We start from the raw sequence: 18,311 nt of genomic DNA on the forward strand, positions 1-18,311 counted from the left end.
TAATGATGGACCATTTTATTTTTTTTAAATCACTGCATGGAAACCAGTGGTGTTCAATAAATACTTTAGAGAGAACAATTAAGTGGTCATTTTAAACTTCAATTATTGTATTTCTATAAAGACTTAGAAGAAAAAACACTCATCAGGGACTGCACCCACCCAAACGTGCTGGTCTGAACTCAGGGGTGTGTGAATGAGTTTTGCTGGAGGTGAACTCATGTTCGTATTTGGAACTAAGGAAAAAGAGCCTTTCCTATCTCAGTTCTATTAATGGAGGAATGAAGAGACCCGTCTGTGTCTGTCAGTCATTGCTGGGAGAGTAAGAACGTTGGTCTTTATAAGTGTCAACTTTTTTGACACTTTGTAAGTATCGAAACTTAACTCTTGAAATGTGGTTTGAACTTTTGACATAGAAATTTCACAGATCCATAACTCATGGATTTTATTACTGTAATAAAAGAAAAATTTTCAACCTTATATTTCCTGCCTTGGAACATTTTATTTTTATTTTTGAAGACAGTTTTAAAATTCACTAATGAATATTTTTTATTAACCTAGTCAACTCTACATAGGTAACTATTTTAACCCACAGCATAGAGGCATTCAATTTCTTACAATTTCTTGCTTTTGAAAACATGACATTTTAAATATACCTAGTTGATTGTCATACGTATTGAAATTACTGGTTGAAGTGATATATACTGAATACACTGAAAATATAGGCTGTGTACTTTAAAAAAATTTATTTATTTAAAAATTTTTTTGAATTTTATTTTTTTTATATAGCAGGTTCTTATGGCTTGTGCACTTTTAAGCTAATTGTTAGGAGTCTCTTCTACTGGATGAATGGGTAACTTGTGCAGATTAATTGTACCATCTTTATATTTATTTTTAAAACAGACAAAATAATATTTGTCTTATCTCCTATAACTGTTTAGGGAATTGATGAGCTCCTCTATAACAGATGACATAATTAAGCAATATTTTTCATCTTAAAAGAAAATAACATGCATAATCCTTAATAAACCTTAAAATACTGCACAAATGTAAATGATTAACTTCAGCCTCAAAAAAAAGTTTGATTTTAACTCTCAGATAAATACATAATATAAATACATGAAATAAAATAAAATAGTTCGAGTGATTGCATGTGGCCTGAAATTCAAACAATTGAGTAAAAGACATCTGCTTGCCACAGATTAAACTAAATCCCACATGTAAACATGAAAGGAGATAAATTCTCAAATGTAAATATTAAGGGAGGTGAAGGTCAGTCACATCAGTCACCTTATCTTAAGATGTTTCATGCAACCTTTGTTGGAGTCCATCTACCTAAAAGTTATCCGAAGATTTAAAAACATTTTCTATTGACTCCCCCAAATAATTCTGTTAGCTCTCAAACCCTTCTGTCAAAGACTAGATTTCTAAAACACATTTGCAACTGAATATGTCCTCTCTTAATCCCGTGTTTCTTAATGTACAATCTGTAGATCACCTGCCTCAGATTCACATATATGTGAATTAAAATGCACATGCATGTCTCATCCACTCCCTTACTTTTGTGAGATGACCTGATGCAATTTAGATTGCTAACGTGTATCAAGCTCTGCTGGTAGGTATTGGTAGCCATTTTAGACGTATCCGGAGGCTATAAGAATCTGCCTTCACAATCTAATTACTAAAGATATGTTTCAATGAAAGTAAGTCTCTGATCAGACCCCCTCCATTGTACATTCATTAGTAGCAAATTGGCACAAAATAGTCATGTGACTTGTCTGCAGTTTCAGGAGGGCTTGCTGCAAGTGAGGCTCACCACCCAGCACCTTGAATGAAGGACTCACTTCAAACACGCTTTGATGATATCAGGACTGGTGATCTTTGTTGTTGGTTCAGACAGCTGGGTCCACTGGGGCCCAATGGGGCCTAGACTTACATACTACATCAATGGCATTCAAGTGTTGTACTTGTCCACTCATATATCTTGTTCATGTTCTAGCAAATTTTCTCTAGTCACTTATTACTCTTGATACCACTAATTTCATGAGCACAAAATTATTTCTAACATCCTTTATAGTATATAACTAACTTTTCAGTGTTGAGTTAGCTGTAGATATGATAAGTAGTCATTCTGAAGATCCTAGGTCCTGATTAGGATGCTATTATGCATTCCTATTAAGCATTAGATTATATTAACAAAGACATTATTAATACTGAAGTAACACTTACTGAATCAAAATCTCTTCACAGGAGGCCTGAGAATCTGTTTTAATGAACATTCCAAGGTGACATTTTAAAACACATTTGGACAGTTTTACAAACACTCTTTTAAGTGGAATGTCATTTTCCTCACATGCCTTCCTCTTTTAGGAAGAATACCAAATATTAGCAGCCACTTGAAAAATTATTTACTGTTTTACTAGTTTTTATCCTCATAAGATTTTAAAAATCCTTTAATGCTTTTACTAGTACCTGACTCCAGAGGAGAAAATCTTTTTTTCATTCTTTTTTTTTTTTTTGATGCTTTTTTATCTGTTGGGTCAATGTGCTAAGAACAGGGTGGTGACATTCTCTGCACGGGTTTTTGAATCAAATGTTCAAGTCGGATACATGGTTAAGTGAAGACAAGCATAATAACCAAATGCCTTTTTGTAGTGGAAATATCCATGCCTACATGCAAGAGGTTGCCATTTTAGTTCTCTCCTAACTGATTCCTGTCCTAGTCAGGCTACCAAAGAAAAGCGGCAAGACCAGTAATTGAAATATCGGTTTGCAGAATGACTCAGAGTGTACAGAAGTACATTACAGTGAACCGCTTTACTGATCTTAAAAGAGTGATTCACTTTGTTATAAAGCAGAAACTAACACACCATTGTAAAGCAATTATACTCCAATAAAGATGTTAAAAAAAAAAAAAGAGTGAATACAGACACCTAATGTGGATGAAGCCATAGCTACAATCCTCCTTCGTTCTCTAAAGACTTTCTTTACAGTCACAGCTATTTTCAGGTGTTAGCATTAACTAAAATTTGTCTGTCTAACCTAATTTCTCTGAGTCATTCTATTTCTTTATTGTGAAGTGGGTTAATGATTGTACTCACCTTGAAGGTTTTGCTTTTTTATGAGGATTAGAGATAAAGGCACATAGCAGATGCACAGTAAAACATAGCTATTATATTTTCACTGAGTGTACTACTAATAATGGAAAACTGCATGGGTTGTGGTTAAATTGGATGGGAGAGTTAAATGACCCTGAGAGTTGAGGACACAGGTCTGTGTCAGAACTTCCAAGACTTTGACTGATGAAGTATATTAGCTAATCAGCCTTAAAACCATGGGACATAATCCTCCCTAGGGTTTGTTTTTTTTTCTCTAAGAAATGGGTAAGAAATAAATGAAATGATTATAGATGCTTTTCAAGAAAAAACCCTTTCTTCTAGAACAGGCCCATAGAAAGGTTTTTACTCACTGTAATTATACTCACATGATCTTACTTATAACTTTTAAGAAGATTGTGAGCTGAGCAGAACAAATGTTAGTATCCCTCTTTCAAAATGAAGAAAGAGGCTTTCACAGATGAGAAAGTTAAGCTACTTACCCAAAGTTAGATGTAAGTGTTAGCACAGTGTCTTCAAGCTCTGTATCAAGCATCCTTTCCAGTGACGAATTATAAAATCAAACTAAAAATAGTGTTTCATCACTTTGTACTTCATTATTAAAAAAGAGTTCAGTGATATGGTTAGTTATTACCTCCCAAACAGTCTTTGTATTTTCCTTAAAATAGACTTCTTAATGTCAACACAGACAGGGCTTGGTTTTTTGTCCATGGGAGGGGTCAGGGTGCTATATGGGCCATCATCTTTCCTGAATGATGGCTGCTGTGGGTTTTTGCATCTCCACAGCCAGGCTGTCCAGGCCCACAGAGCTATCACACATCCTTCTTGATGTTCTTTCAGTGTCTACCCTTCTAACATTTCTGTAGAGAAACCAAGCTACACATGATTTCAACTCCCTGGTTGCAGTGTAACTCATGAACATATATCTCCACATTTCCACAAAAATCTACTTTATTTCTTCTAGTCCTAGGGTGAAGGATCAGAGCACAGGATGGAACATAATAGATCCTCCTCCCTTATATTTCTAGGGCTGGAGGAAGAAAAAGTAAATTTATATTAGATTCTCCCTACAACAAGATTTCAAAAACAATCATTGCTTTTAGCTAAAGGCTAAATAGAAAGATTTTAATGAAAGTCCTTCCAGATCCTGTCTCCTGTAAAGAGATTACTTGTGTAATTTAGTTGCTAAAGGCCATATGTCTTATTCTGACTTTTCTCTGCTTTTCTTTAAATTTTTAAAAAAGTTGCTCTAGGGGGCTTCCCTGGTGACGCAGTGGTTGAGAGTCTGCCTGCTGATTCAGGGGACACGGGTTCGTGCCCCAGACTGGGAGGATCCTACATGCTGCGGAGCAGCTGGGCCCGTGAGCCATGCCGCTGAGCCTGCGCATCCAGAGTCTGTGCTCCGCAACAGGAGAGGCCACAACAGTGAGAGGCCCGCGTACCGCAAAAAAAAAAAAAAAAAAAAAAAAGTTGCTCTAGGCAAATGAGAGCTACCTAAATATATAACTTATACTAAGCTGATCTCAAAGATAGACTTGGCTATGAGTAAGTGAAGAATATTAAGAATTCTTGAAGATCTCTGATAAAATATAACTTTTCCTTTAGCACTGACTTACATAGTGAGAGTGCACAGGGTCTTTTCCTGTAGTTTCTTAGGGCTCCTTTCTGGAATCAGAAAACTTTGGGGAGGCTACTTGGGCAACAGTTCTCAACTGTGACTTGAAAGGCCTTGGGTTTCCAAACTTCAGGGTTGAGAGTGAAAAGATGTTGACTGCATTCCCTTACACCTCACTTATCTGGCCTGTGGTGGAGTTCCTTAATATGCAATAGTTAGGTAGTTCAGTAACAATCCTAAGTCCTTTAAGACTGCCCCAGACTGTGCCTTTAACTACTTGGTAAAGTTCCACACAACCTTTGTGCAACTGCCTGAGGATTACAAAATGAGGCAATGACATGTAGGTTAGTGCCTTAGTTTTCCGTCATCACCCAGGAGGCAGCCGGAACCAGTCCGGTGAGAAAGAACCCCAGGAAAAACACTTCCCCAGGTTCATGTCAGTATTGCTTTTAAAATGGAGACTCACAGAGTCCAAAGGACTCCTTAAGGGCTTTAGTGGCTATGAACAAAGCTCCAGTTAGAATGAAGCTTATGAGCATAAACTTCCTAGAACAAATAGGGCTGATTTTATGCAGTGATTTGATCTGGGGAAGATGAATTCATGGCAATGTTATCAGTTCCCCCTGTTGGTAATTTCTGGGGGTGCTAGCTAGCTGGGTTTACATTTGACGTTCTTACAATGTGGTCTTTTGTTGCTCCTGTTGCAGGCTCCAAGAGTTCTCAGAGATCTCCCTCAGAGTTGGACAGGATTCAACTGTGCGGTTGCTTGCAGCTGGCACCAGCTGTTGCTACACTTTTCAATCCTAAGTTTGTTTTTTGGTTAAGATTGTGTTTCTAGTCCTCCCCCAACTTCTGATGCTACAAATATAGTGCCAAGTTGTTTGCTGGTGAGCATGATATTATTAGTAAAGGCCAGTGGCTCCTTTCAAAGGAGCATCAACTATTAACATAAAATCACTCCTGGAAATAAGGCTGACTGTGCCATTTATTTTGGTTACTACATTTTTAAAAGAATCATTCTAAGTTTAAAATAAGAGGTGGCAAATAAAACTTTGCTTAAGGATTCAAGGCATTAAAACATAAAGTTGGAGTGGTGAGGAAGAAAGGAAATCATCATTTAGCAGCCGTTAAATATCATAAAGCTTGAAGAAAAGATAGGGTGACTTTTATTAGATCAAATATTAGCAGCAATGTTCTGTCATGATGAACATGCCTTCTGTATGAGATGAGTATGACATCCACTCAAAAAACAGCCCAGTGGGGAGAGAAATGCCAACCATAATAGATGTGACCTTTCAGTGCCTTGGCCATTGGCATTGCGCGAGGGTAATCCTAGATCACTCATTTTTCCATTTGGATGTAGCTGAGACTGACGGAGCAGCTGTCCTGCCTAAACCAACTGATTTACGATCTGCTTTCAGTCTCCTTCCTACTTGCCTCTTCCAAAGTGAGCTTGAAAATCCAATTCTTTCCACTACCTCTTCAGAGAACCTAGAGGTAAGGTAGTGATATATTATTTTTGTTACTGGTAAGGCTGCTTGAGTCAATGCAAAGATTGATGATAAATGCATGCACCTGAAAAAATATTTAAATCTATTAAATTTAGTAGGATTGAAATGTAGCTACTCACCAAAGACTTGAATTTCAGTGTCTAGAGAAAGCTACATTGAGCACAACTTAATCCCCTCATCATAATATGAACAAAACATAAGACAAATGGTACCACGGCAGTCGGGCACCACAACTTATGGTTGTCGAAATGAGCTATGGATTGACTTCGTGACTCACAATTACTCATACACATCCATTAAGGTCACCAGCCTGCCTCCTTAATTATCAGGGCTGCCCCTAGATCATTCAACCCAACTCCAGGCAATGGACAGTGAAAGTTTGTTGAGACTTCGGTGATCCATCACTTCTTAGGGTATAAAATTGGGCTGGACAGCACTGCATGTGGGAGGGGAGAGAATCACATTCACTACATGTTACAAGTAACACTTACAGATTCCTGCCTCTCTCTGATTTGTCCTCAGGAGGAAAAGTGCTTAAAACCAGTCCAGAGGGGATGTCATAGTTCCATTCTGGAGTAAACATGTGTGAACCTGTCTTTTCTGGAAGTTTAACTCTGTTTTTAGTGCCTGGCTTGAATGTCAAACCTACACTTGTACGCCCAGGTTCAGTTCTATCCAATGCCATCCAGAGAAGCTTTGCTCTCTGGACCTCCCACCTGGACTCTGACCTTGCCTTTGTCTGGGGATAGCTGTCACAGATGGACTGCTGCCTGCCTCAGGACCCACGTGCCTTCTCTGCCCACCCCCTGCCTGCCAGCTTAGCCCAGCTTCTCATTCAGAATCCTCTTATTCGATCCTGTTCTGTGACCATTAGTTGAATTCAGGCTCAGATAACCACTTAGACCAGAGGCTGAGAGTACTTGCCAGAGAAGAATACTGTCCGAGGACCTAAGCAACCGAGGGATAGTGCAGCCAGGCACGAGCCAAAAACAAAGGCCAGTGTGTGCTCTTCAGTGGTCAAAAATGTGTGGAAAACATCTGGCCTAAATGGGAAAAAGGTGAAAGCAAGAAGAACATGAGCCATTTATTATGTGCCACACTAATGACTAACGCCAGGCTGTGCACTTGTAACTCAGCTGACTTGGGTAGCATTTGTGTCTTAAGTCTCTCACACTTTGTGAAAAATCATCCATGGATATATTTATTTATGACTTTAATTTTTTGAATGGATAATAAGTTGATTTTGTTCTAAACTTATGAAAGGGTACAAAATAAAAATATCTCCCTCCCATCATCCCAGAGAGAAACAAAGCTATCAATTTTGCTCATACTCTTCTAGTTGATGGATATACATGAAAATAACTGCATATATTTTCTCTTTCAAGAAATACAGATAGTATTCTTGGTATACATTTTTGGCCCTTACCTTTCCCCCTTAACATGTTATTTAATTTTAAAATTAAATGTCTTTTTTCTTGAACAAATAACCCCAAACTTCTCTTGGGATCAAGTACAGGTAATACCTTGGAATCACAGAATAAGTTACTTTAAAGAAACCAAGAAGATAAGGCACATTAGAAAATTTCCTAAATTCCTCTTTGTGCATGAGAGGAAAATAATATAAAATTACTTCAACTTTGAAAAAGTTTTGTGGATTATAGAGTCATTCACAAACATAACAGATTACCAGTTGCTCATCTGAAACACTTGGGACCACATGTGCTTCAGACTGTAGAATGTTTCAGATCTTATAAGAGCATTACAATGCAAATATTATATAAGTAATGCCCTTAGTGGTGCCTGGTGGAGCACCCTGTAATTTAACACATTACTATTTTTATAGCAAAATGTATAAGCAATCATAATAAGTGGAATAAATAAGGACTATAATTAGCTTCATATCAGTTCAGGTCAAGTTTTGTTCACAAATGAGTTCAGGTCAAGTCGGGTCAGATTTTTGCAGAAAAACTTGGTTTTCAGAAAGTTTGGGATTTCAGGGTTGGAAGCAAGTCATAGTGGACCTGTATTTCCCTCTCATATGTTGAGCAGGTCAACACAACGGCAATGTGGGTGGTAGGAAAACAGTCAGATCTAGACTCAAGGGTCTAAATACCTGCTCTACCATTTAATCCTTAGATGACACTGTGGAAGTTTCTTGACCTCTGTAAGTCTCTTTTACCTCATCTGAAAAATGAGGAAAAGAATTCCTACCTTGCAGGACTGTAGTGAGGGCTAAATTATGTTTCAAGTATCTGGTACCTGGTAAGCAAACTAGGATGATTGACAGCTGTTATCGTTATTTATGGAGGTGAAGTCTAATGAAATAGAATTTAAATCTTTTATTTTTCATGAAGAATTTGAAAGTAGCAGGAGAGAGAGGTAGGAATTTAGTATAAGAATCTCAGAAGAGTTCTTCAAGGAATAAGGATCAATACCCCAAAGCTTCCTTTCTGGAATTTAAATTTATGGAAACCTGTTAGGGTAGACAGGGCAGTGCTGACCTAAGCTCAGAGTCCTGGAAGTTCCAAAGAGCTTCTGAAAATGAAATCCCCAGAAAGTGGATAGTCCCAAACCAACCTGGAACAAGAAGGACAACAGTAGTCTGGACCCACCAGGAATCGGACATATGAAGATGTACTACTCCAGGCATTTGTGGTCACACTTTCAGACTGGGACTTACTATGTTAATTCATTTATTTATTCATTCAGTAATTATATTTGAATGCTGAATAATCATTGTTGTATGAAAATATTCAAGAAATGTTGGGACATGACCCTATTTTATATGGGTATTATAGCTTATTGGGGACTTATAATAAATAAGTAAACAACAAGCAAATTACTGAAAATCGTAAATTCTTTGAGTAAACTGGGTAGGGAGTAGTGAGGGCAAGAATAGGGTACTTTATATTAGGCAGACAGAGAAAGCCTATTGAAAATAGTGATCTTCAAGCTGAGATGAGAAGGCACCAGCTGTGTAAAGAGGAAGTCAGGAGGTGGCCAGGGAGAGTAGTGGTGGAGATACAGGAGCTGTTTCTTCTGCTTAGAATACTCCTTGCCTGTAACGTTCCTTCTCATCATTCAGATTTCAGATTCAGTGCCATCCGCTCAGATCTTCCTGACCTTTCTAAACTTAACTTCTCCACTTTTGCCAGTCACTTTCTACCCATTACCCTGATTTATTTCTTCAGAGCTCTTATCACCATCTAAAATTATCTTGTTTGTCGTTGCACTTGCTTACTGTGTGTTTCCCCTCTTTAGAAGGAAAACCTCATAAGAGCCCTGAGCACTTTGTCTAGTACCTATGGGTATCTAAATATTTGTTGAATGCCTAAAAGAAGAAACTATGGAAAGACCCTAAAGTAGAAAAGAACTTGGTGTATTCTAGGAAATGAAATCAGGCCTTTGGGTCTTGTCACATTAATGACCCCCAATGAATCTTGCCTCCTGGCATCCATGCTCTTATGAAGCTCTCTTCCACATTGACTTTGGGCTTGGCCACATGACTTCTTTGGCCACTGGGACATCCATGAACAACATAAGTTTGATAAGTGCTTATTCGGAACACAGATGAGCCATGAGAGAGAGCCCTGTCTGGTCTTGCCTCCTTCAAATGGAAATACCACTTGGAGAGCAAAGCCCCGTCATCCCAGAGTCCCAATTGAACTTTGCTTCCTGCTGATCTTCTGGTTAAATACAGCTGCATGAGTGGCAAAACCAGAAGAACAACCCTCCTAATCCCCTGAACCCCCACACCACAGAAATATGAGATAAAAAATAGTTGCTTTAAATCACGGAGTTTCTGGGTGATCTGTTACCTGCAAAAGAACTGGACAAAAGCTGAAGCATAGTGAGCAGGGGAAAGTGATATGAAATGAGTTTAGAGAAGTAGACAGGGAAACAATCATTCAGAGCCTTAAGCATGTAAAGTTATTTTATATTAAATGCGATGGGAAATTATTAATAGGTTTGAAAGAAAGAAACAATTTATGATTGAATAGATCATTTAGGGGGCTATTCCAGTCATTTATTGATGCTTTGACTAATGGAATATGGTGAAAGAAACTTTACCGATTTCCAGGCTCAGGCCTCGAGACTGACACCTTCTACTTTCTTTCTCCAGAAATAATCTCTTGGAGGCCTTAGCCTCCATTTAAAAAGTTGATCCTCTGCTGTAGAAATCATGTTAAGAGGTCCTAAGTCACAGAGCCCCCCAGGTTCAACAGGAGGGGATCTACTCTAGCTATCTTTGGGAAGAGTCCAGTCTGCCATAAGGCCCCAGATATTATCTTTCATTCCTCACAATAACACTCTTAAGTCATTAATATCATTTTAATTTTTATGGATCAGAAAAATAAAGTTTAGTTGGGTTATACCCCTTTGTTTAAACTTTCATAGAGGTAGAAATTCCAAAAGCAGACTATTTCTACTATAAGAGATTTGATGGGATCTGGATTGGTAATATACGAGAACCCTAATGGCAGAAAGAGGAGAGGCAAACATTGTTAGAGTCAGGGAGAAGATAAGAGAAAAGGAAGGAATATTCTAGGAGAGCAACTCTTTCTTCTTACCGCTCTTTTCCCAAACTATACCCCACCCCAAGTACCTTCAGTGACAGCTATAACCACAATCTCTGAAGAATACCTCCTTATTCTAAGTTTTCCACACTACAATTGCTTCAAATCCCTTTAGAAGGAAGACAAAATTATTAAAGCATTTTTTTTTGCAGTAGTTAATAGGTAAAAGCTGGAAACAAATATCATCCAACAGAGAAATGGACAAATACATTGTGACATTGCCCTACAATGGAGTATAAACAGAACTATATGCATCAACACAGATAAATCTCAAAAATGTAAGCAAACTAAGCAAAAAAAAAGTTAAATTGGATAACAATGGATATAGTATAATACCAATTACATAAAGTGTAAAATATACATAACAATGCAAAGTATTATTTATGGATTTATACTATGTAGTAATAACAAACAATATAATTGAGGAAAGTAACAATGAATTTCAGGTGATCATGGTCACCTCTAGGAAGGAAAAAATAGAAAGAGAACAGGAGGTATAGACTAAGAGCTTTAATTTTATTAATAAGTTCTTATTTCCTTAAAAAAAAAAAAGCAAAATGGCAGGTAGAAGCCAAAGAAACTGTCTTTAAAATGGATTTTGTAAGATCAGAGTCCAAAGCAAAATTGTCTAAGGGCCCAGCTGACAAATTGCAACAACTTGGGGGACATTCGACCCATTAGTTCACAAAATACCACATAGTACCTTGAACACAGTGGGAACTGAAAGAAGTAAACTGTAACTTGATACCTTGAAGTAGTGCAGTTGGGGAAAAAATGCATGGATTTTACCCTAGTCAGGGATGTAGCATTCCCACAAAGGTTTTCAGCAGCCAAGGTAGTGGGATGGCACCTCTTTCAAACTGCTTTTGAGGTAAGTAAGGATATAACAGGAAGGCAGATGAAGGAACATGAGCAGACTTGCCTCTAAACATACAAAACATCCAGAAAGATTCCAAGGGTGAAAATGGGGTGAGGTTTTGAATGAGGTGGGAGTATAGAGAATCTTATTCTATCAGGTCAGATCAAGAAATCAGTGATTTAATTTGCCTTATAGGTTGGTGGGTGAGGCCTAGGGAAATATAAGTTATACTTAAAAGTAGAAAAACCTGGATTAGCTAACATAAAGAAAAATGAGGTTTGACCAAATGCAAATGATAACATCAGGACCTTTTGAATTTTAATTTTAATTGGTGGAGAGGGTTTGAAAGGAGAAAAACAAAGGGCCTCAAACTAAAAGAAAGGCTGACATAGAGATAAAAGTGAGGCAGAAAGGGATGCTGGAGAAACAGAAGACCAATTTTGTTGAAGGTTATTTTATTTTCTCTTCATCTTTGTAAGAACCCAGTGGAAGCTGCTTGCAGTGGTACTTTACATCTAGTTGACAGTTATAATAAAACTCATTTTACCATGGCCCATGATGAACACTGGCTTCCTTCAGTTACTCTGGAATACCCAGATTCTCTGAAAACTGAGCCCTAAAGTAAGCACAACTGGCTAAAAAACCATTTACTAGTGTTATATATGACTACCAATGAGGAGACCAAATTCCTTGGAGGAACCAGAGAGCTTGTGGTAATGTTCCAGACAGATTATGTTTCTTGGTTGTAGCATTTGGTTAAATGGAAGAAATTAAAAAACAAAAGACATAAAGGTGCAGAAAGAACAGTTTAAGCTCCATTAAATTTTTGTCAGCCAGTCTTTGGGAACAAATTATATAGTCCTTTTCCTATAAATCCTTCCAGGAAGGTAAAAAATATGAGATTTTATAGTTTTTTTTAATCACCTGCAACCCTACATGCATGAAATAGTCACTTTTTCATATATTAAATAGAAAATTAAGCCAACCAGATTTTATTTATAAGTTGAAATACCAGCATCCCCTGAAAACGGGAATACATGTGTTTTAAAGACACTATTCATCTTTACTTGTCAACCTATCAGGTGAAAATTAAATATCAAAATTGGCCCAGGAGGTGGGTTCAAGATGGTGACCTACAAAGATCCTGAAGTCATCTTCTCTCAAAGACACAACAAATCTGCAACTACATATGGAATAATTCCCTCTGAAAGGGACATGAAAAGTGGATGAACAGAGTCTCCACAACAAAGGGTAAAAGGGTATCATTGAGATAGGTAGGAAAAACTGAGATATGGTCATGCTGAGGAAAAAACCATATCCCAGCCTTGGTGATCCACAATCAGGAAGGATCACAAAGGTAAGATTATTTTCCCTGAGAAGCAAGAGATTTGAGCTCCACATCAGGCATCCCAACCCTTAGATCCTGCACAGAAGAGATGAGCTTCCAAAACACCTGGCTTTGAAGATCAATGGGAAATCCAGGAAAACTATTAAAACTACAGGGAATGGGAAACTCACTCTTAAAGGGCTTGCACACAGACTTGACCCCAAAACCAGCACAGAAGCATTAGATTGAAAATTGCATGGACCATAGGTAAAGGGGATCCACTTACTAACTTTGAAGTATCTGCTGGAGAGGCAGGGACCAGTTGGAATGCTCTCTCTGGGGACTGAGACACTGACAGGAGCCACCTTGTTAATGCCAGCACAGGTGGCATTTTGGAAATCTCCATCTAACCTGTTAGCCTCAGTGGGCACACCTGCAGAGAGTCTTGCTCACCCCTGCAACCTAGCCAGGACTTACAGCTGATTGGGCAATAACCATGTCCACCAGCACATGGCAGCATCCATGGCCAGGCCCCATAGCAGTTCTGAGGTCCAGCTCTGCCCACCAATGCCAAGCAGCTGCCATGGCTGGGTTCCAGAGCCATTCCAGTGGCTATCCCTGCCCACCAGTGTACTGCAGCAGCAGCTTCAGCCTTACCACAACAGGAGAGTGTATGCAGCCCACATAAGAGACATCACTTGAGCATCTGGCTCTGGTGGATAGTTGGGAGTGCACTTCTGAGCCTCACAGGACATACCCTACATAAGTGTACTCCTTTAAGACTGGGAGAGGCAGCAGATTTACCCAGTACATAAAAACAAAAACAGAGAATTAGGCAAAATGAGGAGACACAGAAATATGTTCCTATCAAAACAACAAGACAAAACCTCAGAAAATGATCTAAAGAAAACATAAATAAGCAATCTACCTGGTAAAATGTTAAAAGTAATTGGTCATAAAGATGTTCACTGAACTTGGGAAATGAATGGACCACACAGTGAGAACTTCAACAAAGACATAGAAAATATAAGAAAATGCCAAACAAGTTATAATTGAACTGAAAAATACACCAGAGGGATTCAACAGCAGATTGGATGAAGTAGAGGAATGAATCAATGATCTGGAAGACAAAGCAATGGAACTCACCCAGACAGAGCAGCAAAACAAAATCAGAATTTAAAATAGTGAAGATACTTTAAGGGACCTTTGGGACAACATCAAACAGAATAACATTCACATTATAGGGGGTCCCTGAAGGACAAGAGAGAATAAAAATTATTTGAAGATATAGTGGCTGAAAACTTCCTTAATCTGTAAAAGAAACAGATATTCAGGCCCAAGAAGCCCAGAGAGTTTCAAATGTGATGAACTCAAAGAGACACACACCAAGACACATTATAATTAAAATGGTAAAAATGAAGTATAAAGAGACAATCCTAAAAGCAGCAAGAGAAAAACAATTTGTTATATACACAGGAAACCCTGTAAGGCTATCAGCAGATTTTTCAGCAGAAAGCTTACAGACCAGAGACAGTAACATGACATATTCAAAGTGCTAAAAGGAAAAAAACATCTTTCAAGTCAAGAATTCTCTACCCAGCAAGGTTATCACTCATAACTGAAGGAAAGTTTAAAAGTTTCTCAGACAAACAAAAGCTAAGGGAGTTCACCACCACTATATTGGCCCAACAATGTTAAAAGGGGCTCTTTAAGCTGAAAGAAATGGTACTAATTAATAATAAGAAAATGTATGAAAGTAAAAATCTCACTGGAAAATGTAAATATATAATAAAGGTAGTGGATCAATCACTTATAAAGCAGGCATACAAGTTAAAGACAAAACTAGTAAAATTAACTAAAATTACAAGAATTAGCTAAGAGGTACATAAACTAAAAAGATGTAAAATGTATCATCAAAAATATAAAAGGGGGGAAAAATAAAGCTTTGGAATGTATTCAAATTTAAGTTGCTACAAACTATTTACATAAGATGTTGTATGTGAGCCTCATGGTTGACTACAGGGAAAAATCTTATAGTAAATACTCAAAAAGAAATGAAAAAGGAATCTAAACATAACACTGCAGAAAGCTACCAAGACACAAGGGAAGAGAGCAAGAGAAGCAGAAAGAAACAGAGAGGTACCACAAAACAGCCAGAAGACAGTGAACAAATTTGCAATAAGTGCATACCTCTCAATAATTATTCTAAATGTAAATGGACAAAGTTCTCCAATCAAAAGACACAGAATGGATGAATAGATTAAAAAAAAATCTATATGCTGCCTACAAGAGACTCACTTCAGAAGTGGGGACACACAGACTGAAAGTGAAGGGTTAGAAAAAGATATTCCATGCAAACACAAATAAAAGAAAGCTACAGTAGTTATACACATATCAGACAAAATAGACTTTAAAGACTATAATAAAAGACAAACAAAAGCATTACATAATGATGAAAGGGTCAATAAGCAAGAAGATATAACATTTATAAATATATATGCTGCCAACATAGGAGTACCAACATATATAAAGCAGATATTAATGGACCTAAAGGGTCCATTACAAGAATAGCAGGAGACTTTAACACCACACTTACATCAATAGATAGACCATCCAGACAGAAAATCAATAAGGAAAGAGCAGACTAAAACAACACATTATCAGATGCACTTAATAGATATATATATAGATATAGAACATTACATCCAAAAGCAGAAGAATGCACATTTTTCATGGGTGCACATGGAACATTCTCCAGGATAGATCACATGTTAGGTCACAAAACAAGTGTCAATAATTTCAAGAAAATTAAAGTCACATCAAACATCTTTTCCAACCACAATGGTATGAAACTAGAAATCGATCACAAGGGAAAGAATTGGAAAAACCACAAAAACATGGAAATTAGACAACACATTACTGAATAACCAGTGAGTCAAAGAAATCAAAGAAGAAATTTAAAAAATACCTATAGAGAAATGAGAACAGAAATACAACATACCAAAATTTAAGGGATGCAGCAAAGTGGTTCTGAGAGGGAAGTTCATAGCAATGCAGCCTACCTCAAGAAAGAAACAAACAAATAATTCCCAAATAAATGATCTAACTTTATACCTAAAGGAACTGGAAAAAGAACAAAGACCAAAATTAGTAGAAGGAAGAAAATAATAAATGTCAGAGAGGAATAAGTGAAATAGAGGCCAAAACTACAATAGAAAAGATCAATAAAACTAAGTCAAGAAAAGAAGAGAGGGCTCAAATAAAATCAGAAATAAAAGAGAAGTTACAACTGATACCACAGAATAGATTACTATGAACAGTTATATGCTAACAAATTGCACAACCTAGAAGAAATAGATAAATTTCCAGAAACATATGGTCTTCCAGGACTGGACCATGAAGGAATAGAAAATCTAAATTGACCGATTACTAATCAGGAGATTGAAATGGCAATCAAAAAGCACACAAGAAACAAAAGACCAGAACCAGAATTTTCACTGGCAAATTCTACAAAACATTCAAAAAAAGATTTAAGAACTATCCTCAAACTCTTCCAAAAAATTGAAGATGAGGGAAAACTTCCAAACACATTTTACAAAGCCAGCATTACCCTATTACCAAAAGCAGACAAGGACAACACAGAAAAGAAAATTATAGACCAATATTCTTGATAAGCATTGATGCAAAAATCCTCAATAAAATATTAGCAAACTGAATTCAATACATTAAAAGGATCATACACCATGAATAACTGGAATTTATTCCACAGATGCAAGGATGGTTCAACATTTGCAAACCAATCAAATGTGATACATGACATTAACAAAACGAAGAATGAAAATTATACTATTATCTCAATAGATACAGAGAAAACTTTTGACAAAATTTGTCAGCTATTTATGATAAAAACTCTCAACAAAGTGGGTATAGAGGGACCATAACTCAACATAATAAAGGCCATATATGACAAACCCACAGATAACATCACATTCAACAGCAAAAAGCTGAAAGCTTTTCCTTTTAAGATCAGGGACAAGACAAAAATTCCCACCCTTGCCACTGTTATTCAAAATAATATTGGAAGTCCTAGTCACAGCAATTAGGCTAGAAATAAAAGGCATCCAAATCAGAAAGGAAGAAACAAAGCTCTCACTATTTGCAGATGATATGATACCATATATAGAAAAACTGTAAAGACTTCACCCAAAACTTGTTAGGACTAATAATGAATTCAGGGAAGTTGCAGGATACACAATCAATATACAGAAATCTGTAGGGTTTCTGTACATTAATAATGAACTAACAGAAAGAGAAATTAGGAAAATAATCCCCCGTACAATTGCAACAAAAAGAATAGAATATCTAGGAATAAATTTAACCAAGGAGATGAAAGACTTGTATATTAAAAACTATTAAACAATGATGAAAGAAATTAAAGAAGATATCAGAAAATGCAAAGATATTCTGTGCTCATGGATAAGAAAAATTAATATTGCTAAAATGTCCAAACTACCCAAGGCAATGTCTATCAAAATGCCAATGGCATATTTCACAGAACTAGAATAAATAATTCTAAAATTTGTATGAAAACATAAAAGACTCCAAAAAGCCAAAACAATCTTGAGAAAGAAGAACAAAACCAGAGGTATCAAGCTCCCGGATTTCAAATCATACTACAAAGCTATAGCAATCAAAACAATATAGTACTGGCCCAAAAGCAGACATATAGATCCATGCAACAGAATTGAGAGCCCCAAAGTAAATCCAACACACATGGACAACTAATATGGACAATTAATCTACACAAAGGAGAAATGAACATACAATGGAGAAAGGACAGTCTCTTCAATAAATAGTGCTGGGAAAACTGGACAGCTACATGCAAAAGAATGAAAATAGACTGCTATCTTACACCATACACAAACATTAACTCAAAGTGGATTAAAACCTTGAATGTAAGACCAGAAACAATCAAATTCCTAAAAGAAAACATAAGTGGTAACTTCAATGACATCAGTTTTAGTTATGTTTTTGTGAATCTGACTCCAAAGGCAAGGGGACAAAAGCCAAAATAAACAAACGAGACTACATCAAAATAGACTTTTGTACAGGGAAGGAAACCATCATCAAAATGAAAAGGCAATCATAAATAGATCTACAGTAAATATTGTGGTACATGACTCTTTTTGATAGCCAGGACATGGAAGCAACCTAAGTGTCCATTGACAGATGAATGGATAAAGAAGATATGGCACATATATACAATGGAATATTACTCAGCCATACAAATAAATGAAATTTAGTTATTT

General features: G+C 36.9%; 1 protein-coding gene across 3 annotated transcripts in view; it reads right to left on the reverse strand.

The window, feature by feature from the left end:
- The window catches only part of CA1 (carbonic anhydrase 1), a 47,303-nt gene that overhangs the window by 14,320 nt on the left and 14,672 nt on the right, over positions 1–18,311 (reverse strand). The window contains exons 2-3 of one of the 3 annotated variants that reach the window (XM_033439812.2): positions 6,517–6,675; positions 6,166–6,219 (exon numbers count right to left, since the gene is read on the reverse strand). The exons of 1 other annotated variant lie outside the window; for it this stretch is intronic. The gene's annotated coding sequence lies outside the window, so the exon portion shown is untranslated. The remainder of the gene's footprint in view (positions 1–6,165; positions 6,220–6,516; positions 6,676–18,311) is intronic. One more of the 3 variants, XM_033439813.2, reaches the window with a different exon arrangement.

The sequence above is a fragment of the Orcinus orca genome, chromosome 17 (genome assembly GCF_937001465.1).
Source record: "Orcinus orca chromosome 17, mOrcOrc1.1, whole genome shotgun sequence".
Taxonomy (NCBI): Eukaryota; Metazoa; Chordata; class Mammalia; order Artiodactyla; family Delphinidae; genus Orcinus; species Orcinus orca.